Genomic DNA, 24,336 nt, shown 5'->3' on the forward strand with positions numbered 1-24,336 from the left:
AGGAAATTGTGTTATCTGATTTCCAGTTGCACTTGCTAAGCACTCTGAGTGCCTTCTTTGTGGTGAGGTGCATGCAGGAAGTCAGTGCGGTACCCGCCAGAAGATTGATGTTGATGCGCTGCATCCAGCCCGTCACAGCAGCATGGGGCGCCCGGAGGGTCTCTCCATTCTCCCGGCACACTCTGCTGCTGCCCGTTAACACTGCGGATGCATTTTAATGAGCACCTCTGCACGTAGAGGCTTGCGCCAGAAGCAGTGGCTTCAACAGCGGAGGCACCAGCTCTCACTTTCTGATGTTCCAGGTCATGATTTTGTCAGATAAAATAAATTCTCTTCGATGGTATACTTTGAAATAATCTGATAATTTTCTTTTCAAACTAGAACAGCCAATGTTTCTAATACTGAGACACTATTGGAGAAAGCCTTGATAGGAAGTTAATAAAATTTCTAAATTTCTATTAATGAAGGTAGTTTCTTTTGTTGTTTTCCTAAGATAAAATTGAGCTGACGTTTGGAAGTGCCCTTGTTATCCACAAACTATACTTTGTTATGAGTGAAGTCCCATTATTTCCAAGAAATAGTTAAACATCTAAAACTATTTCTCACTTATTGAATTGTTTGCTAATTGCATCAAAGTATTAACAAAGGCAATAATCTTACCAATTGGCTGACAACTGGTCAATCTGAATATTAAGTGCAGTTAGTTTTACCTTCAAGCCTAGACGCATATTTAAAACTGTTAAATATCTTAGATTTCAAGATAAAGCAACTAAATGTTTGGAAAGGATCCCTGTGTGTCCATCATGAGCTCTCACAGGGTGTCTGAGCAGGGTCCCTGCAGACCTTCCCTAGGTGCAGTTGCCTTTCTGTAAACGTGACTCCTTGTCGTGAGCACAGCGGCTCCAAGGAGGGGAGTCTTCTTCATCTCTCTTCCGTTACCAATGACGTTGTTGTTGTTGTTGTTCTGCCCTTAGAAAATGAACTGGAAGGAGAACTGGTGAATTCCCGCCCAGTGGGCGTCTTCACACCCTGGTCAGCAGAGGGAATACCGTCAGGTCCGAAGATCGCCGCCCTGCGCATGATCACAGGTACCCCGCCCAGCCCAGCCCGTGGGGAGAGGTTGAGGAGAGTTGTCCCCTCTGGTGCTTTTTCCGTTGGCTCCTTTGAATAAATACTTCCAGCTTAGCTGCCTGGTGCTTCATGGCTTCTGGGAGGCAGTTAAAAGTTCTGCTGTGCATCCTCCAACACAGACAAGTCGTGCTAACGAGTCATTTGCGGTTAAGTTAGACACCGCATCGATTGTTCTCACCGGGAAAGTTACATAGGGCAGGAATGACGTGTGTTTCCTTGTGGTGGCTGTGATGGTACCAGTGACCCTCCAGTGGAAATGTTTCGTTTGGAGTCATTGCACACAGAACCCGCACTTGCAGCAGAAGTACCTGGTCAGTGACGTTTACGAATTCCGGGTGGGAGAACTGGGAGGGACGAGGGCTGCCCAGGCAGCACAGACGTTCAGGGAGGGAAGTCAGCATGATGGTAATGTGTCCAAAATCTCAGACCTTGCGAAGTCTCTGTTCTGAATGTGTGCATGAGCCTGACTTCAGGAGCTCTGGTACTGTCTTCTCAGTACTCACATTCAGAAGTATATTTTACACGTTACTTTGATGGAGAAAAGGAAGAAAATTCTGGTAAACTGGTAATTTCTGAAAATGCTCTGTAAGGAAAACTGTGGCATGCATTTTAAGGTTCACTGTGCAATGGTAATTTATTTGTCTGCGAGCACCCTGATAATAGAAGTACTTTCTACGACAAGGAAATTAGAGGCTGGGATTGTCTTCCATATGCCGCTACCTCGTGGGTGCTGCGATCTTTGAGAGCTTTATGAACTGCTGTAATAGGTCACAGTTGTTCTAATTATTTTCTCGTCTATACCCTGTTCATTTTCCCTGAAGAAACCCACTGCACTCATTGGTTCACTTTGAGGAGGGCATTATGTTTAATTGTACATTTCCCTGGGGCTAAAAAACAAAAAAACAAAAGAACCTATTCACATTGAGTGGTAACTCATACTTGGCTTTAAAATCAGTTAGTTTCTGAGTCGCAGGTGTTTCTTCCATACAGGCTGTCTTGTTTTACCTAATCTCCTTGAGTTTTAGTAATGAGAACATTTAATAGACTATTTTATATGGGTACAATTTTTAAACATCGCTTTATTGAATTGTCATTTTGGCATTGAGTTAGATGTTCACATTACATGAGGATTGTCAAAGTAGTTTAATATAAAACATTCAAATACAAATCTCACCAGGAATTAAAACAACAAAAAATAAGCTCGTTTGAAAAGAGAAATCCACATATATATACTTGGCCTTGAATAGGCTTCTCAGCTGAGGTGTCACGTGTGATTTTGAGAGTTGTACATTGTCAAGGTGCGTAGAACAAGCCGGACTTGTTCAAGGAAGAAGAGATCCCAGGTTCCAGCAGGCCCTCAGCTCACTCTGCCTTGCTCTGGAGCCCACCCGTCCTCTCAGCGAGTGTCTGCGGCAACCACTCGGCCCCGGCCAGAGCGAGCAGACCCTTCTGCGCATCAGACGAGCGTGTTACCAGCAGTCTCCGTGTGCTCCAGATCCACTCAGATAATGATAACAGCAAGACACATCCCCAGTACTTGCATTCCACGTTGACGGTTTCATTCAGTCCTCACTGCAAACCAACCGTGTCTCACGTTCGGGGCTTTGGCGATGACACATGAAGGTCAACAGGAGAGGGCTGCGCAAAGGGACAGCTCCCGTGCCTCATCTGTGCTTTGAAGATTAGCAAGTTGGCCCTCAGGAGATAATCAGTATTTATGTCCTCCATATTTATGTGATAAATGCTTTAGTTTGTAGGTGTTGAAATAAGATATTAAAAAAACAATAAGTTGCAATAAATAGACTCAGCATTACAAAATGAGAATACATTGTTATATTGAGAACACAGTGTCACAACAACTTCTGGGAACAAAATATAACTCCTCCCATGATCATCTATAAAATGACAATTTGAAAATCATCATATTGCATAGATCAGGGTGGACCAACTTTTTTTGTAAAGAGCCAGATAGTAAATGTTTTGACTTTGTGGGCTATATGGCGTCCGCAGCAACTGTATACCACGGCCACTGTTGCGCAGAATGAACTGTAGACAATACGTGAACAAATAGATGTGACTGTGTCTCAATAAACCTTTATTTACAAAACCAGTAGGGAACAGATTTGACCTGTGGGTCCGAGTCTGTCAATCTCATGGTGAAGATCGGAGTTCACAGTTCTTACATAGCTGCAATCATTTTTGGAGGAGAGATTATAACTTAACTGTCTTTTCAAATTTTAGTACTTGAAAACTCACACAGTAAAGTCTGTAGTTATAGGCCACTGACATGTTGCTCTGCAGACAAGCCCTTTTGTTGATGTGTGAGCTACGTACTCGGGATGAAGCTTAGACAGAAACTCCCACAAAGGTTGCAAGAAGGATAAAGAGAACAATTTTTTTATGTTGGTGGAAGTCAGGGCAGAATCCAAGAAACTCATAAGATTCTTTTTTTTTTTTCTTTTTTTCTTTCTTTCTTTCTTTTTCTTTCTTTTTTTTTTTTCTTCTCCCCACCCAACCCATAAGATTCAACAAGGAGAAAAAGTTGCTAGTATTTTCACGGCTACATCACCCTGTCTGCCAAGAAATATCATCCTGAAAATTGTGTGGGATAAAATCCAAACTAGAACCACTATGAAGGGATATTCTAATTGTGTGGTATATAAAACTGAACTAAAACCGATACCCAGGGGTGTGGTCACACCTGGATTCGGAGGGAGCTATGTCTGAAAAACCACACACGTGCCAACCGAGCACACACTCCTGGAAGAGTGAGTGACGTGGCCTCAGCCATCAGCATGGCGGGGTGGGTGCGAGCCACCGTGCGAGGGCCACAGCACAGGGTCCGTCAGCGTGGCGGGGTGGGTGCGAGCCACCGTGCGGGGGCCGCAGCACAGGGTCCGTCAGCGTGGCGGGGTGGGTGCGAGCCACCGTGCAGGGGCCGCAGCACACAGTTGGATGAAACGTGATTCATTTAATCTGTTTTCTCAAGTGCTCTGAAACTACAAAACAAAATTATAGGAACCACAGAGCATAAAATACCAGACACTAAAGAAAATTATTTCAGATTGCAGCAGTCCATGCATCAGAAGCCTGACAAAAGGGTTAACCTTGGGAAAGACTTTAACAATGCCATAGATTTTTTGAAAAGGCTATTTTATGAATGTCTTAAACTTTTTACCGTATTTAGGATATGAATTTGTACCATAAATCATTTAGCCAAGATGTAGAGCATTAATTGACATTTTCCACTGAGATGACTTTCTAGAATGCATGTATCTTTAAGGTGGTACTCTACACGGTTGTAAACTACTTCAGGGTAAATCAAAACAGAAGAAGATGTATGAGGTAAACAGTGGAAACACAACCTGCAGGGTGTGCTCCTACCACTTTGCTCAAGGAGCTGAGAACAGAAATGTCTGCTAGTCTCACAGTTAGTTTCAGGTTAAGCAAAACTTTGGGTTAAAAGTTGGAGACAGTCTAGAGGACAAATCCTGATTCTGTCTCACTGTGTGACTTTGGAGAAGTTATCTGGCTCCTTGCATCTGAGCCTCAGTTTCCCCATCAGTTATACAACCATAATAATTTCTTCTTAACAGAACTGTTATAAGGATTAAATGAGACAAAGTATCTAAAACACTAAATTTAGTCTTTGAAACATAGATGCTGTTTGAGAATTTTGAGCAAGTGTGTTGCTTCTGAAATGAGAAGCAGAGAGAGGAATCCCGACCCCTTCCCTACTGCAGCTGGCTGGTAAAGACATCACAGACCTGGCCCCAGGGCCTAGGCGCTGAGTTGGAACGGTTAGGGTGGGTCTGGTCTCCATGATTTCTTGGAGTAAGATCTCTTGGAAAGGGAGAGTTGCTGCCCCGGAGCAGAGCCACAGACAATCCAGAATACTGCGTCTAGGTTTGAATAAAATGTTCCCAGGCCTTATACTCTCCATCTCAGCATGTTTTACCCAAAGCATCTCAGTGTCCACGGGAGCATTTGGAGAGCTTGGAAGCTCCCGAAGGGCAGAGTCGTGTCTCGGTTGCATTCCCAGCTCTTAGCATGTCATTTGCAGTGTGTGTTGGGAAGGTACCCAATAAATATTAGTCTCAGCAAGGAATGAGTTAAGTACATCACTGCATGAAGGCCTGTTATTGTATGTTCACAATTCATGAAGAGCTGGGATGGAGTGACCACTGAGGAGTGTTACTAAGTGTGAAACGTAGGACGCAGAACCTTCTGTATGTGTCCCAGCATTCGTGTAATAAATGTTTTTAACTCAAGGTCACAGTGGCAGAAAGACTTACTTTTCACTGTAGGCCGTTACCTGCTGTTGGATTTCCTGGCAAGTGTGCATATTCCTGTTTTAGGTGAAATACCTTATACCCCCTCCTACGCACCGTTTCAGCCTTTCCCGTTGTGTGGCCGCTCACCTGGAGCCCCGCTGCCCACCCTCCCTGTCCCATGTTTAGCCCGTGCTTTCTGCTGGGCGCCAGCTGTGACTCTGTACACACGGGTTTTGCTGATCCCAGGTCACCTGTTTTTTGAGAATTTCTGATTTGTTGTTTCTTACAGGTGCAAGTGAAGGGAGGGAATTCAACATACATCCAAATGAAATAAATGCCTATTTTGATTTTTAAATAAAATGTATTTTAAGTAAATTATTTCAAATGCCTTCCATATATCTTCTTCTGTGCATTTATGTAACGTGTTTCGGTCAACTACTACATGCCAAACATTATAGTTACAAAAATGGAATCTTAGAATTCTACCAAAAGACCATTCTATATTGAACAATTTAACGGGGGTGTGGGGGCACATTAACAATGACAAAAACCAGCCACACCCTGAAAGGAGCTTAAAGCGGAGTGGGTAAAGTAATAAATAATGTGTAATGCGGCCCCCACGGTGGGAGAATCAAAGTGTTGCTGGAGGAAGAGTGGAGGGTCACAGGGAACCATTGCCCGCTGGGCTCCAAGGACTTCTGGCTTTTCAGGGAGAGTTGGGCATTTCAGACGTGGCCCCAGCATCTGGCAAGCCAGAGGTTTGGTGTGGGAAGCGAGAGGAAGGCAGGGCCGTGCTGTAAGTTCAGGTCAGGTTCTGCAGACAGTGGGGTACCACGTGTGTGTTTAAGCAAAGAGGCAACACATCTGATTTTCCTTTACAAAGAAAGTGTGAAGCATGGATTGGAGGAGCTAACACCAGAGCAGAGAGCTGGGGGCTGTTGGAAGAGTCCGGAAGTGGCTGAGGTCTCGGGGAGGCAGGGATATTTGGGATGAAGAAGGTGGAGGTGTACCGTGGAGACCTTGACATGCGGCGAGGGTGTGCAAATCGAGACGGGATGCGGCGACATCATGACACGCTAGCTGGGAGAGTGATGGCAGGGGCTTGACAGCACAGCCTTGAGGACAGAAGTTACACACTCAGTCTCTGTAAAATAGTGGGAATGTTCTCCACGTCATAGGGTTGTTGAGGACAACATAAAATAATGCATATAAAAGATACAGCTCAGTGGCTAGCATATAGCTCGAGCACTTTAAACTATAGTTATCCTCATTATTATTCATAAAGAACCCAAGACATACTTGCTTTGCCATATAAGACGAAGACAGAAGTAATGCGATTTACATCTGTGTTATTCTTTCTGCTATTCAAATCAAAATGCCTTCACTTACTATGCAGCTGTGTAAAAAATGAAGATGCACTCTATGAACTGATGCAGAAAGATTTCAAGGATATTTTGTTAAAGGAAAAAGCAAGATTCAGAAGAGAAGCAAAACTATGAATGCACACACACATCTATATTTGCTTGTATTTGCATAAAAAATTCTAGAAGGATAGTCAGAAAGCTAATAGAAATGTTTGTGTGTGTGGTTACTAAAGAAAAAGTTAGGATTGAGAGGGAAATTTTTTTCATTGTTTCTTTATTTTGGAACCATGTAAATGTATTTCTTATTCAAAAAATGAAACTTAAAGGTGAAAGAGAACTTTCAAATAACTTATCTAATTTGTCCTGACAGGCCCTTTGTATTAGACAGAAAAGCATCATTAATTCAGTTTCACAAATGAGGAAACTGATGACCCAGGAGCTTAAATAGCTTGAACACAGTCAGGCAGCCAGTGAGTGATGCTCTGGATGGAGCTCTGATGCTGACACCCACCTGTTGCCACCTCCCCAACTACAGTACTGAGTCCTGCTTTTGGAGTCCTGTGCTTACTATTAGTGAGAAGCATAATGTTTGCCCTAAATGATTGGGACCAGACACAAGCAATAAGGAGTAGGTGAACCAAGTGGTGGAGATGGAGCTGGAATTGGGGGCGGGGGAGACCAAAAAGGTGCTGTTTGAACAGCGTGTCCTGCCCATGGAGGACTCACCTGGGTGAGACGCAGACATAGCAGACAGCGTAGCTTATCAGTCTGGAGAGGTGGGAAGAAAGAAAGGAGGGGGAGGGAGAAACACCAGTGAATTAAGAAAGGAAATACAGAGACTAAGAAAAGAGGAGTCTCTGGTTAACAATATATATGTAATAAGCACAATTGCCTTTTGTAGCTTTAGTTTTCCCCCCACAGCTGTTATAATATTTCATACATGCTCTTCTTTCTAAAATTCTGTAACTTAAAACTTGCTACAAAATATAAAGTAAAATATTATATCATTACTTATTTATTTATTCTATAATAGAGGCCAAAGTCTCAAAATTATTAAAAGAAAGTGTTTTTAAATGTAATATTCAAGAAATAGCTATGAGATGACAAGAATTGGAAAAAAAATAGAAGTGTGGAAGAAATTTTTTAGAATGATAAAGGGAAAAGTGATTTTATATCTTAGTTATGTTTTATACATTAAAACAGCTATAAGGAAAATATGGGCAATTGGAGAGCTGTGAATATGGACTATATATTTTACGATATGATTGAAACAATATTAATACAACTTTCTTGTTAAAATTATACATAGGTTAAGTAGGAGAATGTTTTTTTCTTAGGAGATACATGTTGACATGTGTCAGTGGGAGCTTGCCATGATGTCTGCCACCTACTTTCAAAAGTTTAGAAAAATGTGAGTGTGTGTGTGGTGTGCACATACATGTGCATGTGTGTGGTGTGCACATGTATGTATGGTGTGTTCGTGTGTGCATGTGTGCATGTGTGTGTGGTATGCTCGTGTGTGTGTGTGTGTGTGTGTACATGCTCCTGTGTGCATGTGACGTATGTGCCACACCTATACTTGGCAGAGTGTGTAACACGGCCCACAAAGTCACAAGGCAGGTCCACTGTATGCATTTTTCTTAGAAATGTACTGCTTAAACATTCGTTTAAAACATTACAGATAGAGTATAGACCCAAAAATCTCCTTGACAACTTAGGTAAAGATGAGTTGTCGCCTGTCGGGGGAATCTTGTGAGTTCTGCTTCTGCTACCCGCGGGGAGCAGGCCCAGGCCCACCCTCCCGTCAGAGACGCGCAGTGGGAAAGCCGAGGGGACCGCGCCGACTGACCGTGTTCGCAGACGGGGAGGAAGCAGCCCCCGCCCGGCGGAGAGGCTTTGCTAAGGCCCAAGTGTTTGTGCCTGCAGTGGCTGCAAATGAGCTTGGAGTGCAAGTTCTTTCCCGCCGCCACATCGCACGTGCTTGTGCAGTGTCTGATTGATGAAAATGGACTTGAACAGGACGGTCAGTGTGAACACTGTGTACATAGAAATGCAACCCTAAAGGCCAGGGACAAAGGAAATCCCCCTTTCTGAGAAACAGTATATGTGCTTTTCTGAAATTCCCTCATCTCCGAACAGTGCATCGCCTTCTTTCATGTGCTCTCAAAGCGCCATGCAAAATGTCAAAAGTTTGTGGACAGGGTGATGTTTCTTCTAATTCATTCTCACACAGAAAGTAAAAGGAAGACTTGGTCAGCCCGTACCTCTTGGGCGGCTCCTCTGTGTGCCAGATCTTGGTTCTAGGAAAGTAAGCAGCAAAAAAGAACCAGTAGTGACACCCTCAGTGACTCAGACGTCAGGTGTTCAGGAAACTCAGCCAACTTGCACCCGCCCAGGCAAACTGCTTAAGCAGCAGAGCAATGCTGTGATGTCCACGTACTTTGTTCCGTAGCACAGGCCAGCCTCACCTGGACGCAATGCAGGAAAGGAGGTGTTGGCTTAGAAGCAAAACGAGACACAAAGGGTGCTAGGAAATGACAGCCTAGTGAGGATAGTCACATGACCGCCACAGGGAGGAAGAAATGAAGAAAGGGCTAGAGGGCCAGAGAACAAAAGACAAATAACATGGACATGATTATATGAAGAAACTAAAACAAAAAACAGACAGGAAAAAGCCTGTTTACCCACATGACTTTGAACACTCAGACAGCATTACTGCATCTCCATAACAAAATAATTATTTTATTAGCCAAGTTCATCAGGAAGGGCTAATCTATGTTCACTACTCTTTGTTCAATATTCACAAGAAAGTTACATTTATAGAAATTGTATGTGTTATGTTGAATTATGCAAATGTGTGTATTGTGGGGCTGATATTGAGGCTGTTTTTGCCATATTAAACATCTATGAATGATAATCTTGAGGGAAAAACTTTCACTTCTCTCTATGAAAAAGATAAGCAACAAGTTTGCTTTTTTTTCCTACAGATGTCAAATTTATACCTGGGCACATGTTCTTCCTTGTTGTGTACCTGGAAAGTTCCCAAAGGGTTCGTAAAGTTCAGAACCTGCAACAGCATGGGAGGTCAGAGCTGGTTGGCTTGTTCGTGTTGGTTTGGTTTTGACTTCATTGCTACTTTATCATCAGGGGATACAAATTCTATTTCAGTTATAAATCTTTAACATGCTTTGTCAGAAATTTGCAACTGATTTACAGAAAATTGGGTAAATATAACTTGAGCAGGTAGGATAAGAGTTGGCACACTTAGCCAACACGAGGGTGGTAACGGGCCCTCCACCCACCACGAGAGCTTGCAAAGGTGGCAAATCAAACTACCTCCAGCACCTCCAACAGCAGACGTATGCACAGCCGCCCAAGAGTGATAGAACACCTCCAGTGTCTGTAAAATTCACTGTGATCTGAGTTAGGATAGACTAGGCTGTCTCAAAAATGAACTCAGTACAACATGATAAAAGTTTATTTTTTGCTCATATCATAGCTTAATGCCAGCTGGGCAGCCCTCCTCATTTTGTGGCCCTGCCATCTGGACTTTGTGGCCTCCAGAAAGCAGAGGGGTCTCGAGGATCGTGCGGGATGCTCCGGGATGGGCTGCAGCATTCACGTAGGCAGAAGTCGGAGCCCGTCCACCGTGAGGGAAACTGGGGAGCGGAGGCCTCTGTGTGCCCGGGAGGAGGGGGCCTTGGGGTTGATGTGCAGAGCCTGCCACCCCTCGGGCAAGTTGGCAAGGGTACAGCTGCTGTGGACCACCTGTCGCTGTCAACATTCCCACTGACCCGCTTCCCTTACCGTGATTCTGTTCTGTCCAAGTAAAGGCCATCGGCATCCTCCAGCGTCCCACCCAGGTCTGCCTGCCACAAAGGACTGGGGGAACTTGCCTATCCCGGCTTCAGGTGCAGATGTCCTTGGTGTTTCCTTCAGAGATGTGCAAACTGCCTTCTCCCCTGAAACACTGGTCTGTGAGCCTGGAACTTGGTTAAGTGAGTCTGTCCTGAGAGTAGATCACCTCAGGTGAGCCTGCTTCTGAAACCACGACGTGAGCACCTGGCCCTAACTGATAGTTTTCAAAGGCTGGTTCTGGGGCCACCTACGTTAGAATCCCCTTCATTGCTTGTTGTTGTATGTAGATTTCTGACCTCCAGTCAAGACCTAATATATCAGAATGTCTAGGATGAGGGCCAGAAAGATGAAAATTTTTCATAAGCACCCTACCGATTCTTTTGCGTATTAATAAAGAGCCACTGCCCTAAAAGACAGCAAATTTGCCAAGTTCGCAAGACCCACCTCTTTGGGGCTCTGGAAGCTGCTTTCCTCACGGTCCTGTTGCCACAGGCCCAGTGAATCCGATTCTTTTGTCTGTCTGTTTATTGCGTTTTGTCACTTGAGACCTGGCAAATAAGCTCATCCTTTATTTATTTATTTACTTTGTACTTTGTACTGTGGAAAGATTCGAGTCCCAAGTGTGTCTCTGAGCTTCAGGGACGGCCACGCTCGAGTCGTCCATGCCCCTCACAAACACGGGTTATCCAAGTTAGTGTGTAATTTTATCTAGAAATAATTTAGCATACATTCCTAAAAATAATAGTTCTTTTTAAAAAGGAAAATAACCACCCATCAAACGTTAACAAAAAGGCCTTAATCATTATAAACTATCCGAGCAGGATTCAGATTCCCGCACTTTCTCACAGATTTGTTTGTGCACTGTGTTTCTGTGTGTGGGAACCTAGAGAAGGTCCAGAGCTGGGGCTGACGGGCAGGTGTCTTGGCTGCGTCTGTCCTGACCTGCGTAGGCTCCCCTCCCTTCCCCCCACCCTGGCCCTTGCGTGTGACTTGCATGTTGAATAAGCCGGTCACTGGCCCTGTGGAGGCTCCCACAATCTGGGTTTCGCCGAGTTCATCCCTGTGGTGTCATTTAATATGTTCCTCTGGCCCCTGTATTTCCCACTAACTGGCTACTTGCAGAGACCAAAGCAGCCTGGGCTTTGAGCTTGCGGCCACCTGCCTGTTTGGGCACAGTGAGCCGGCGGCCTGCGGTGCCTGTGTCTCCTGAGCAGGGCGCCACCTCGGATGCGGGGGGAGCCTCTTGCCCAGGCGACCAGCCCGGCCAAGCCATGGGGAGGCCCCTGCCCTGGCCTCGTGGCTTTAGCAGCTCGTGCTGCCCGTGGCCGACACCCACTCTTTCTCCAGGGCTCAAAGCGATTCTGCCATTCTTCTTTCATTTATTACCTGGTATATTTCCTTAAAGGAGACATTCCCTCTTCAGCCATTTGCTTCCTTTTGCACAAGAAATCAAGGCAAATTCTCCGTCACTTAACCACTTTCCAAACAAGAATATCCCTTCTCTTTTGATGAGATATATTAAAATAGATCCTAAAAGGTGAAAAGGCATTTATTAGAGCAAAAATTTGGCATCTCCTGAGGTGTTATTTTCATTTGCAAAGCTCGCAGTCTTTCGTGTGTGTGTGTGTGTACTACGTATGATGATAAAAATAAGAACTAACATTGACTGGTACTGAGGATCATTGTGCTCGATGTGGTAGGCACACGTGTCACCTCATTTAAACTTCTCAGCAGCCCCAGGGGGTTGATATATGATTGTTTCTGTCTGAAAATGAGGAAACCAAGGCAGGAAGGTGAGTTGGCTGCCTCTTCCGGTGGTCACACAACTGTTAGGTAGCAGACCTGGCTTTTGTCACAGGCTGCCACACCCGGAGCTCAAGTCCAGTGTCAGATCCCTCCAGGCTTCTGAATTCAATAACAGCTTGGTACGTGTTTATGAGTGTACCGAGAGCAAGAAGAAAAAGTAGCAAACAGAAGGGCACTCCAAAAGAAACGCAGGTTACCCACATGTAGTATACGGATGGTAGACAATTAAGGTAATTGCATAAGGCTTTTTTAAGGTCATGTGATTGGTTAACTGGGCTTTAATGACCAGAAGTTGCTAATGGCATTTTCTGTCTTTTGAAGAGAAGATCTTTAATTCCGCAGTGACCTCCAGGGGGATAAATGTGCTCTCACTAAAGCGGCACCGGAGCTGGCCTTAAGTGCCTCTCTGTTGGTGGTCTGGACACAGGTGTGGACGAAGAGGGTGTGGCCTAGGTGCGACCCCTCCTTGGCAGGGACTTCGGTGCTCCCAGAGCATCTGTGAGTGGGCAGGGAAGCCAGGCTGAGCGCCCACGACACACCTGTTGAGTGTTAATTAAGGGAGTTTCCCAAGTCTTCAGATGAACACCTTTCACCTCCATTTAATGCACATCTGTGCACCTAATTAAAACGTGCATTTTCAGTGTAAAAGAGAGTCTATTCAGCGTGGACATCTGAGAGCTGAGAGCATCCTGAGGAAACCATGAATACTGGACCCTGGAACCTTTCACGTGTCAGTAGTTCCCATTTGGACTCGGGAAGCTCTGTCTGGTCACCTGGCCCCTTCGTTTTTAGTTCAGGCTAAAAACAGGTCCATTTTCGCCATCCTGCTTCCCTGAGCAGTTCCCTGGGTGAGGATCCTGGCCTCGTGGGCCGTCTGCGGCAGAATCTCAGGGGCTCTCCAGTCGCCCCTGCGCTAGCCAATTGCTACTCGACCTGTCAGTTGTTAATATGAGACGTGAGCAGGTGGACGTTTGTCATGGTAAAAAGAGTTCTTTCAGATGTTAGGTTAGACTTCTTCCGAGACAAAGGCTGTGTACTTGCCCTGACACCAGTCGTGAGACAGTTGTACTCAGTAGAATGCCCTGCAGGTGAGGGTGCAAATGGTGTTATGACCTCAAGTCTTTTAGCGCTAAACACCACTATTCGCCCTTTGCCCCATGCACCCTTCCCTGGAGCAGAGGCTCTGGGTCTGCCTGCTCTATCTGCCTGTCAGTGAAAGAAATGTGTCCTCGGGGACTTTGCTACGGTTTGCCTAATCCTCCATGTCAGTATCAGTGCCATTGTGTCCAGTTTCCAGTGTGCATGTACACGTGTGTTTGTGCATCCCTGCGTGCGTGCATGCATGTGCGTGTGCACTTGTGCCTGTGTGTGCATGTGCGTGCCTGTGTGTGCGGACAGTGGGAGGAGAGAAGAAAGCAAAGCCGTGACTGAACAAAGAGCTGCGTGTCGATATAAATTACAGCTTGCTTCCGGACAGTGACTGTCCCAAGCTCGAGGCTTCCGCTTTTAGACACATAAGTGCAAAGAAGAAAGGCCTGATCTCATGGTGCACATTTGTGATAGGCCCCTGCAGGTTTTGTCAGGCGCGGCCCAGGGACGACAGGCTGGAACATGCAAATTACTGCTGAGGTGACTTTGTGCCAAACATGCTGTTTCACAGCTCCCCATGAATCTGCCAAACCTTTCTTGCTAATTTTTTTTTCCAGAAAACAATGGCAGGGAATCAGAAGCTTTTTTTTAATCTGCCTGGCAAGGGCCAAGGCATATTTAAGGATTGTCTCGCCGGTAATATTCCAGAACCCTCTTGCCACCCCCACAGTGTGGTCCAGGTGTGTCTGCGCACTGCCCCTGACTGGCAGGGCTCTGTGGCAGGAGAAGAGGGGAGCCTGGCCTGTCCAGACGTGGACTGCGTTTCCAGGAGGAGCTCCCTGGAAAGAAGGGGGGGAGGGCCTGGGTGTGGAACACGGAACCAGGTGTGAAAGACGGGCAGAGCTAAGGGTGCCGTCTGCATCTGGAGTCTTCACGGTGGTGGGCCCCTGCAGAGCCTGGCGTTGCGGATCTCTCCTCTGCTATGACGGTTCAAGGGAATAAAACTGGATCTATCTGTTAGAGAGACGCTGACTGCTGCGTACAGAATCCCAAAAGCTCGCCAGGGCAGTGACAGTCTCATTAAGTGAAAGCAATGCAAAGCCTCCGTGTCCCACAGGGAGGCAGAGGAAGGGTGGGAAGGAAGGAGGACGTGTGCCCCAGTAGAGTCACCACAAAGCAGGCGGGCGGGTCTCCACTCCCATCTCCCGCCTCCTTCATATGCCCAGCACGTGGGTCTTCCAAATTTCTCACTGGTCTCTGACACTGTCGATAATAAAAATAAAAAGGACTAAAAATTATGATTTTTTGTTAAAATTGTAATGAAATTAAAACAGTAACCATTGAACCTGTATTAACTGCAGTTCCCTCTCACCCCTTCAGTTTCCCCTAAAAGTAACAGAAAGATTCTTCAGAATGATAAAGATAATGTTATTAAATGTTTGTTTTACTGAAGTCTAGTCCACAGACATATTAAGTTTGCTTAATTACTTGGTAAAATTATGAACTGCCCACTATGTCCTTCTTAAACTAATGAAGCAAAGTTATGAATGATAATGCTTTATATCTACATATAACATTTTCCTTTTTAAAGTGCTTTCACATAAATTATATAATTTCATCATATTTTTTAAAGATAAAACCTAAAAACACAGCTAATCATTATCCCTACAATTTAAGCCAGTAGGTTCACTGATCTGCCTGGTCGATTTTATTTTACAAGATGCCTCTGTATTCCGAGCTTCTGCACGAGTAATGTCACATTAGAACTGCTAACTCGCCAGCACTTCAGCACAGCACGTATTTTGCCAAACCAGTTGTAACATGATCAAAACTCTTTTCTGCCTATATGGGCTTAAATGAAATCTTGGAGTTTCCCCCCAAATCGTTGGAAACAAATGGAAAACAGAAACAGTTTTGTTTTCTGAAGAAACCTTGACAAGGTCCAATTAAACATGTTTGTTTTTTCCGGATCTCCCTCAAGATCTTCAGATCGTCCGCTGTGTGAGCAGGGTGCTCCCAGCAGCGCTCGGCACGCCCGGCCGGTCTTTCTCGGTGAGGTCCGCCCTCCCCCTCCCGGCAGCCCTGGAGACTGCGCCTCTGAAATTCGTCCTCTGAGGTGGAGCAGAGCGGGCCACCGCACCCCATTCTCCACCTTTGCTGGTTTAAGGACAGACGTAAAAATGAAGAAAACCAGTATTATGTTCCTTTGGCAAGGATGAAAACACTTTAATGGCAACAGTGAATTGAGCACAATAAACCTCTAATCTACATTTAATTTTTAAATTAGAGGGCTTTTTTTTAATAGTTGCTTCTGAAAGGGAATAACCTGAGATTTACTGAAAATATTTTACATAATTTGGTAAATCAGTGCTTTGTGTTCTCTTGCACGTTTGGGGAGCTAGCTGTTAGCTACTCTGACTTCCGGACTTTCTCATTTACTTCTCTCCCCACTGTCGGGTGTCGTGACCTGTGTTCCTCTTCCCTAGTCCCAGCTCCCAGGAGAGAGCATAGCTCCCCCTCGGCAGGTTCGCCTCCACGCTGGAACTGCAGATGCGAGAGGTCCCTGAAACAAACAGGTTCTAGGTAAACACACGGACGTCCCTGAGCCCAAGAGCTCTAATTGAACAATAGCCTCCTAGGAAAGCTTCCCAGCAGGGCGAGGCCAAATTTATTTCCAAACATTAACAGGTTTCATTATGCATTTTACAAACCCACTTTATACTAAGGAGCAACACATTTGAAATAATAATAGTTTTTTTTAGAATTTCTTTATCTACCTACAGGTCAGTTCTGCACCGGACTGTGCTGAGCGGTTCCTGGTATACTCTCCTTTGTCCCTGTGAAGACCCCAGCGTTAGATATGATCTCCTTTTCCTGCATGCCAGTGAGGCTTAGAGAGATGGAGTCCCCTGGCTGGGGCTGCACAGGCAGTAAGTCCTGGAGCAAGGCTTTAAACGAGCCGGCAGCTGAGACCAGGCCTCAGGACAGGAGTGAGGAGTGGTCTGGACAGCTCTGTAGTACAGGATGACGTGAAAATGAAAGTGTAAACCCTTGATGCAAACAGCTCCAGAGTGCTCCGTGAGGGTGTCACAGCCTTCTCCGTGGCATGGTGGGCAGGGTGTTGCCTGTAGGTGGTCAGTGGAGGCTTTATTGTGTCTGGTGCATTCCATTTAGTGTGTGAGAAGGTAGAAATTGAGGGTGAAATTTTGCAGGGGAAAGATTGAGTGATTTAGATGCAGACAAACGTCGGCTCAAATCTCGATTCCGGAACACACGAGTTTGGACAAGTTTGACTTTGTGCAGACAGTAGGGGTTGTCCGAAAACAAATGAGTACTCCTGGTTTGGTGCCTGGCACATAATGGACCACCAGTGAACAAGAGGCATTTGTGGATACAAAATATTTTCATCTTACATTGCTTATGCTAAAAAATAAGACTTCCAAAGGATGTTTGTATGGCTCGTGCCTTCAGGTTCTGAAGGCCAGGGAGTCACACGCGTGGCACCCAAGAACCTCGAATATCTCACACATTAAGCTACTTCCAGGAGACAAGTGATCTTCCATAGGACGTTAGATATTTGGTGATTACAGTGTGGATGATTTTATCTTACCAATTATAAAAATCCAGCCCAATACTTTTTGGAGTTAAAGTTGTCCTATAGTAACAATTATGAGTTTGCCTGTAGTATTTACTTTATTCTTTAGATATTCAATCAATGCCTCATTAATTTCAGGTGCCACCACAGGTTATTTTTTTAATTTTCCTAGCTATTGAGTTAATAAATCTTAATTAAGTATTATTTAGATGAAGTAGCTCACCCAACAGGTGGCAAGTAGCTTTCAAACCCTGGGGCAAAGAAATCTGAGTTAGGAGGAGTTTCTTCTTTCTCTAGTTCAAGTAGGAATCCACTCAACCCTCCCAGGGCAAACATGTAAGCAGAGGGCAGGGACCTACTCCTCCGACTGGGATATTTATGGCCCTTTGACACGTCTGCCAGGCCCCTTACGAGAGTGAAACGTGGACAGAGATACCCCAGGAGTAGGCCTCGTGCAGCACCTGCCGCAGCAGTTTGGCCCCAGAGGCCCTGTCGGCTCTTCTGTGTGCCCTGCGTCCCCACTCTGTGTCTTACAGCACTGTCCCAGCAACCGTCCCGGGCTCGCCGCCCACAGTCCTCAGCGTTCCCCCACACCCGCAGCTCCCTGCTCCCCAGTGCCTGCTCTGGCGCCGTCCCTTCCTCCTGCCGTTCTCCCTGGGACCCGTGTACTTGGAGGCCCCGGTGCCCGCTGCCTGTGCTCCGCCTGCCTTCTCTCCGGAACCTGTGCAGAGCGCGGTCTGCTTTTCCTCGCTCTGTGCTCAGTCTTTGGTGGGCGGGCTCGCACCACCTCTGAGATGAGCACTGAACTCACTGACGTCGAGAGCTGAGCTTCTCATTTCCAAATTCAGTTGACATTTTTAAACTGATCTTGATGGGCCTCCGCGTTGCATCTGATGTTACCACGTCTTGGAGATTTCCTGCTTCCTTCATTCCTGTGGTGTCCTCTTCCCGTCCTCCCTCTCCTCATCTTGCCCTTCGGCTCCCCAATCCCAGCACCCCGCACCCCTGCAGTGGGCCTCTGCTGAGCCTCGCCCACTCCTGTGTCCCGAGTCCCTGCCTGCGTCCCATTCGCCAGCTCTGACGGCTCCACCTGAGCCGCAGGCGGGACCCTCGCAGGTGTCACTCAGAGCCCTCACCGCCTTCTCCTGGAGCGGGCCCTTCCTCTCACTGGCCTTCAGTTCAGTGGCATCGTTTTTCTACAGCTGCACAAGCTGGACCCCCAGGAGCGTGTGTCCCCTTGTTCGATAGCTGGCCTTGCCCTTCTGGTGTCACTTCTAGGACACCTGCGCTCTCCCGGCCTCACCAGCCCTGGGGGTCCCAGCCTGATCAGGATTTCACCCTCTCTCAGCTGGCCCACTCCACTCGTAACCAGTGTTCCCTGAAACACAGCTTGTGTTGTAGTCTACGTAAATCTGTAATTCATCCACCCTACCCTCTGCTGAAACTCCTTTAAGGCCTTCCCATCCTCTACAGGACTGAATTCTTTCATGTGGCGAGTTCCTTGTAGTCTGGCCCCCTGCCCCCGCAGGTGTGGTCTCACACCGTGTACCTGCCAGCCAGGGCTTGGCCACCCGGGTGCCCCCAGAGGACGTGTGACTTTGCTCTGGGGGCCTGTGTGTTTGCTTCCAGCCTTCCTCCTGGGCGGCACTCTGTCATTTAATCTTCCAGCTGCCAAACGGGCATCCATCCTTCCTTCCATCCAGCCTTCACCAGCCTGAGTTTGGGAACCGTCTTCACTTGCTCCACGCTTGCAGTGCGACCCTCTTATCTGTGGGTTCAGTGTCTGCCGTTTTAGTTACCCATAGTCAACCTCTGTCCAAAAATATTACGTGGAAAATTCCAGAAACAATTCATAAGTTCTAAATTGCCCTGCATTCTGAGTAGCGCAATGAAATCTTGCATGTCCTGCCCCATCCTGCCCCAGCGTGACCACCGTTTGCTCAGGTATCCACGCTGTCTGCCACCCGCCTGTTAGTGGCCCAGTGCCCTCTGGTTCCCAGACCCACTGTCGAGGTAGCACAGTGCTGTGTTCAAGTGACCCCTGTTTTACTCAGCAGTGGACCCAGAGCACAAGACTCTGGCAATTCGGATATGCCAAAGAGAAGCCAAGAATATGCATGCAAAAGAGAAGTGGTTATTCTTTTACTGTGCCTGATTTATAAATTAAACTTTATCATAGTTATGTATGTACAGGAAAAAACAACGTCTATGGGATTCAGTATGTCTGTGGTTTTGTGGATCCACTGGGGGTCTTGGAATGTGTCCTCTGTAGATTAGAGGGGACTGTTGTATATCAAGTATTATACTGCATTTCCTATAGATGTGCTACTTGCTTCTTTTCAATACTGAAAGCTTCTCTAGGGTGTAGAATAAATTCTATTTGGGGCTTTGGCCCCTGAGGCCTGTAGGGTACGCCACGTAGTCAGTAAGCATCTGGTGTTGAGTACTGATGCCGTACTCAGCAGTGTTGAAAGTGCTCAAAGTATTGACTTGGTGAGGAAAAAATTATGTCTCTGGTTGTTTTCTGAGTAAACTGTGTGCTCTTACTGGCTGGTTTTATATTTCGTTTTCCTCCTCCCGTCCTACTCAACAGAGTCCAGCACTCATGAAAGGAAAGGTCTCGCATTGGTTTATAGCTCTGCAGAACAATCTCAATTTTTTAAAGCCACAATATTTTAGGCATTGTATTTTAATGAGATATTAAAGCTGGTCTAGTTATAATTCCTTCCTTTTAACATCTTCAAAGAATTATTTCTACAAGTTGCTGGTACAGAGTAAAAGTTTTTCTTTTAATTTACACACTTTGTGAGTGTAAACGGGTATTTAACACGGCATTTTCTTCCCTCCTAAACGTCTGTTACGCCATCCTGCCTGACGCTTTTCCTCAGAGCCAGCCCTCCACAGCTCTGAGTTTCTCCCTCATCTTTCTTCTTCTCCCTCTTCCTTCCTCCCCCTCTCTTTCCCTCTTTCCTTCTCTCTCTCCCTCCCTCATTCCTTCTTTCCTCCTTCCTTCCTTCTTTGAGGCACTTTCTTCACATCAGAAGCCGAGTTTTATACTTTGAATCTTTGGAGGGAGCTAGGACTGAGAGAGTTGAGCCACCAGGACGTCCGTGCAGGACTCCAGGTATAAGAAGGAGAAGATCCCTTGATGCTGCTGGGTTCATGCTCAGAATGAATTACATCATTGTGATCTGGGATCTGACTTCGTATTTGAGTTGCATCGGAACTGGTGGCAGTCTGGGCTCTGCTGGAAAGGAGACCACCATGGCCAACATCTATGGGGAGACAGCACTTTGACCTCCAAGCTACACTTTGCAAGTTAAATGTTGTCTTATTTCTTCCCAAATTACCTAATTTACTGCAGTAGGTGGAAAAATCAAATTGAATGTTCTTACTAATATTAGTAATGACTGTCTTCACTTCGTCTGAAAATATCTCAAAAAGTTCAGATGAAACATATGTTGTCAGCACATGTGAAGACACAGTGTATGGTTTTCTTCTTCTTGGAGCTACGGAATAATCCAGTCCTAGAGCAAGGAAACCTTACAGACCCTCAGAATACCCTGCTCTCTGCTGGTTTGTGAAAGCCGCCTTCCTCCAGATACCTTAGAGGGCTGTTCCTGCTCCCTCTCCCTCCTCGCAAGACATCTCAGTCTCCTGGAGGTTTGTTCTCGGAACAGCCTGTCCCCCCGGCCCCGGTGCAAAGGGGAGTGAAAGATGGCAGACTCCGAAGGGCAAGGTGGGGAGGAGAAAAGTCACCTTGTGGGCAGCTATTGGGACATGAGTTTGGATCATTATCACTCTTTTGACGAGACAGATCGAGTTGGTGCAGTGGGTGGTGGAAGTAGGTCGGGGAGGCTGTGGTCTAGGTGGGGGCCCCTGCTGGCCAGACGTGGACTCGGAGGTGGAAAAGGCAGCTGAGGTTGGGGCGCGGAGGCGCGGAGCTGCAGCATGGCTCGGGACCAGCTCACGGCTCCTTCCGGAGCAGCCGTGTGCTCTCACCTGTGGTCTGGAGAAGCACTCTTGGAACCTCTGGTCCTTCCTCTAATGGGAGAGATGACGCCTTCCCAGCAGAACGGCACAGGGGGAAGGAAGTGGCCCTGTGAGGAGCCCCACGTGGCACCTGACGGCTAACGTCCTTGTTGAACTGGATGTGGTTTTAGTTCTCTTCTCTGAGATGTGACACACTTAGAGTGAGGGAACCAGGGGTGGTTGAGCCCAGCCAAGTATATAGTTCTGCAGAATAATGAAGATGAACTCAGGGTTCAAACAGCGTCTTAGCCACTTTGGCTAAGATGCCTCTGGGCAAGTTAATTCCCTTCATTTTCCTCATTTGTACCTCATTTAATTGTGATAATCTTCATGGAGTGCTTTTCACAGTGTAAGCACACAGTAAATGCCAGCTATAGTTCTCATTTCCTTCCCACTTGGTGTTTATTTCTGTGGTGGTAGTTCCTGGATTCATTGTTCTTCTCTCCTATTTTTTAAAGACATTTTCTCCTTAAAGTCCTTTAGAGCTTACCAGCATCTCTAGGGATAATTTTACATGATTTTTATATGTTGTTAAATTTGCTCTCTTGAAGAACATAATTTGAAAACAAAGGGAGCAAAAAAGAACAAAAGAGAGAAAGGCAGGAAGAAATGAAGGAGGAAGGAAGGGAGGGAGGCAGGGAGGGAAGGGGAGAGTGAACACGCACAGAACGCCAAGAGAGGTGTATTCTGCGGGATTTTTCCCACTTGGTTACAGCAGCCACCGGAACACGTCAAAGCGTCGGGTGGGAGCGAGGCTGGTGAGAGCCTGGCGGAAGCCAAGCACCGAGGTGGGGTGGGCCAGTCCCGATGAGGAAGCACAGTGTGTGTTCCTGAGCAACACACGTTGCCACACAGAAAAGACTTCACAATGACACAACCAGGGTGCACCGCAGACACTGTCTGCCTTTGGGAGGGTCAGACTGTGCGTTAACTTACTAAAGGTTTCGAGAATGACAGTGGAAAAGCCTGTTTCACATTGTTTACCCCAGAGTTTTACACCTTGCTGGACTCTAGATGCTTTCCATGGCACAGCTGTTCATAGCCCACGCTCTGCAGGCTGCAGAAAGGGAAGCCGCGTCCTGGAGACAGGCTGTTCTCTGATCCTAGGTCCCCTCAGCCCCTGCACTGCTGCCTGCAGTGTCACTCTGGAAGCAAGTGAAACACCTATTTGTTATGCTTTCAGTAAGGAAAGCATCACTAGACATCTCTGACACTCTCCTCCACACTGCAGTTTATTCAGGCACCAGGCACAGGGGAACCGGTGAGCCCCTGAGGACGAGAGGCGTGATCCGCACCCTGCTTAAATTAGAGGTGTGCGCTCTCCTCAGGCGGCCTCTCACCAATCGCCTCCAACAGCTCGCTCTGTCTGGCTCTTAAAACTACAGATTCAGCTGGAGTTTAAAGTCTGGGGTGTCTGTGGCTCTTTCTTGAACAGGAAAGTGAAAGACAAAGTGTATTAAAATTCTAAATTGGAAATCCTGGTAACCAGGAGACATGGTACCAGATGGACCTGTGTCTTTAAGTGACAGCGAGCTGCCGTCTGCTGCGGGGGCTCCCAGGTGGACGCGCTATTTGCCATGTGCCCAGCTGTCCTCGTCTGGGACACAGACACCCTGCCTTCTTGTGCCTTTGGCTGCCATTTCGGCTCTCATAGCAGGTTGGCAGCTCGTCGGCACGCTGTCAACCTCTGAACCACGCGCTCCCTCAGTCCTGCCGGTGTAAAGAACTCAAACTCCTTTGGAGTCTCTTTTAAGGCCACAAGCTGAAATTTCAGTGGCAGAATACGTGGCTTTTGTTCGAAATGACTTGTGTCTGAGCAAACAGTTAGCTTTGGGTTCTCGCACTCATTCAACCTTGGAATTCCACAAGGACAAAGCACGCTTGGCACACAGCTGAGTGGCCTCTGATGGAGATTACAGTTCCCCGTGGGTCCTCCCCAAGGGCTAACTCCTCCAGAACGCCTCTGCCCAGGACGGGGAGCCCCACGCCACCCATGTGCAGGGTGCCCACTGTGCTTGAGCACCCACTTCCTCATGGGCAGCGGTGTATTTGTGGATACATCCTGAGTCCTGCCAGTTTTGCCTGACACTAACGCTCGGATGCAGACTCTACAGCATCGGGCCGAAACGGCTGTCTGACTGTGTTATTCATTATCATTAGAAGTTAGGTTTGCATGGGGAGGAGGATTTGGTCATGGAATTCTAGTCTCCAAAATGCCTCTGTCTGAGAGATTTGCAAGGCACTGGATCTTTTCAAGCCTGCTAGCAGCTGGAGTTCAGCTGCAGCTACGGATGGCTCTGAATGCTAATAACTGCAGCACCCTGTTGTCCCCGAGTCTCATTGCTGAGAAATGCCATAGCGAAGCCATCACGAGGCTACGAAATGATTTCAGATGAGAAGTAACAAATACTCCAGACCCTTCTCCTTTCCACTCTGTGTAGCAAGTTGACAAAGAGACTTATATTTAATGCTGGTGGCTGTGGAGGACGTTCAAGGTCACACCGGGCACTGTGCAGAGCTTTGTTGCAGAAGCACCGCAGGAAATGCACCATGAAGTGAGTGCATGTCTGAGGCAGCCCGTGTGAGCAGGGCGTCAGCCCAGTGACTGACCTCGCAGCAGCACAGCAAGAAAATGAAGAGAAAGCATGGAAACCACAGACACATGTGCTGTGTAGAGGCACTTGTTAACTCGTGAATCCCAACATAGCTCTGAACAAGCTGGACCTCCTTGGACACCGGGGGCAGCCCCATGGCAGTTACGGTCGTGCCTCTTTGCTCCGTTAGATTTAGGGTTCGTGTCTGTCTCCGGGTGGGTGAGTGCTGAGCACAGGGGTGAGGTGATCCAGTTTGCACACACTCCCTCCTCGCCAGTGTCCTCACGCTTAGCACGCTTGGTGGCTGCTGCTCACACCCGCTCCTGTTGTCCAGTGCGCAGCAACACTCTGCCGGTGCTGGTGTGGTCTGTGGAGAGAACAGCTATTTCATTCTGATGCCGACAAATCCATATACCTGCTTCCTTCGTTAAAAAGAAAAAAAAAAAAAATGCATTTATCCTTAAGTCAAATTGCATAATATTTTGTAAAGGTTATTTGTTCATGGCTGGGATGTGACAAAGTCATAACATGTAACCAAAATGTTTGTACCCCCGTAATTTCCTGAAATAAAAAATAAAATAAAATGAAATTAA

The 24,336-nt window shown here is 46.7% G+C and overlaps 1 protein-coding gene across 4 annotated transcripts in view; it reads left to right on the plus strand.

Annotated features, from left to right (window-relative positions):
• The window catches only part of MYT1L (myelin transcription factor 1 like), a 425,635-nt gene that overhangs the window by 119,372 nt on the left and 281,927 nt on the right, over nt 1-24,336 (plus strand). For all 4 annotated transcript variants that reach the window (XM_069495366.1, XM_069495367.1, XM_069495363.1 and 1 more), the window contains exon 3: nt 975-1,088. The gene's annotated coding sequence lies outside the window, so the exon portion shown is untranslated. The remainder of the gene's footprint in view (nt 1-974; nt 1,089-24,336) is intronic.

Source organism: Eulemur rufifrons, chromosome 19, assembly GCF_041146395.1.
Source record: "Eulemur rufifrons isolate Redbay chromosome 19, OSU_ERuf_1, whole genome shotgun sequence".
Taxonomy (NCBI): domain Eukaryota; kingdom Metazoa; phylum Chordata; class Mammalia; order Primates; family Lemuridae; genus Eulemur; species Eulemur rufifrons.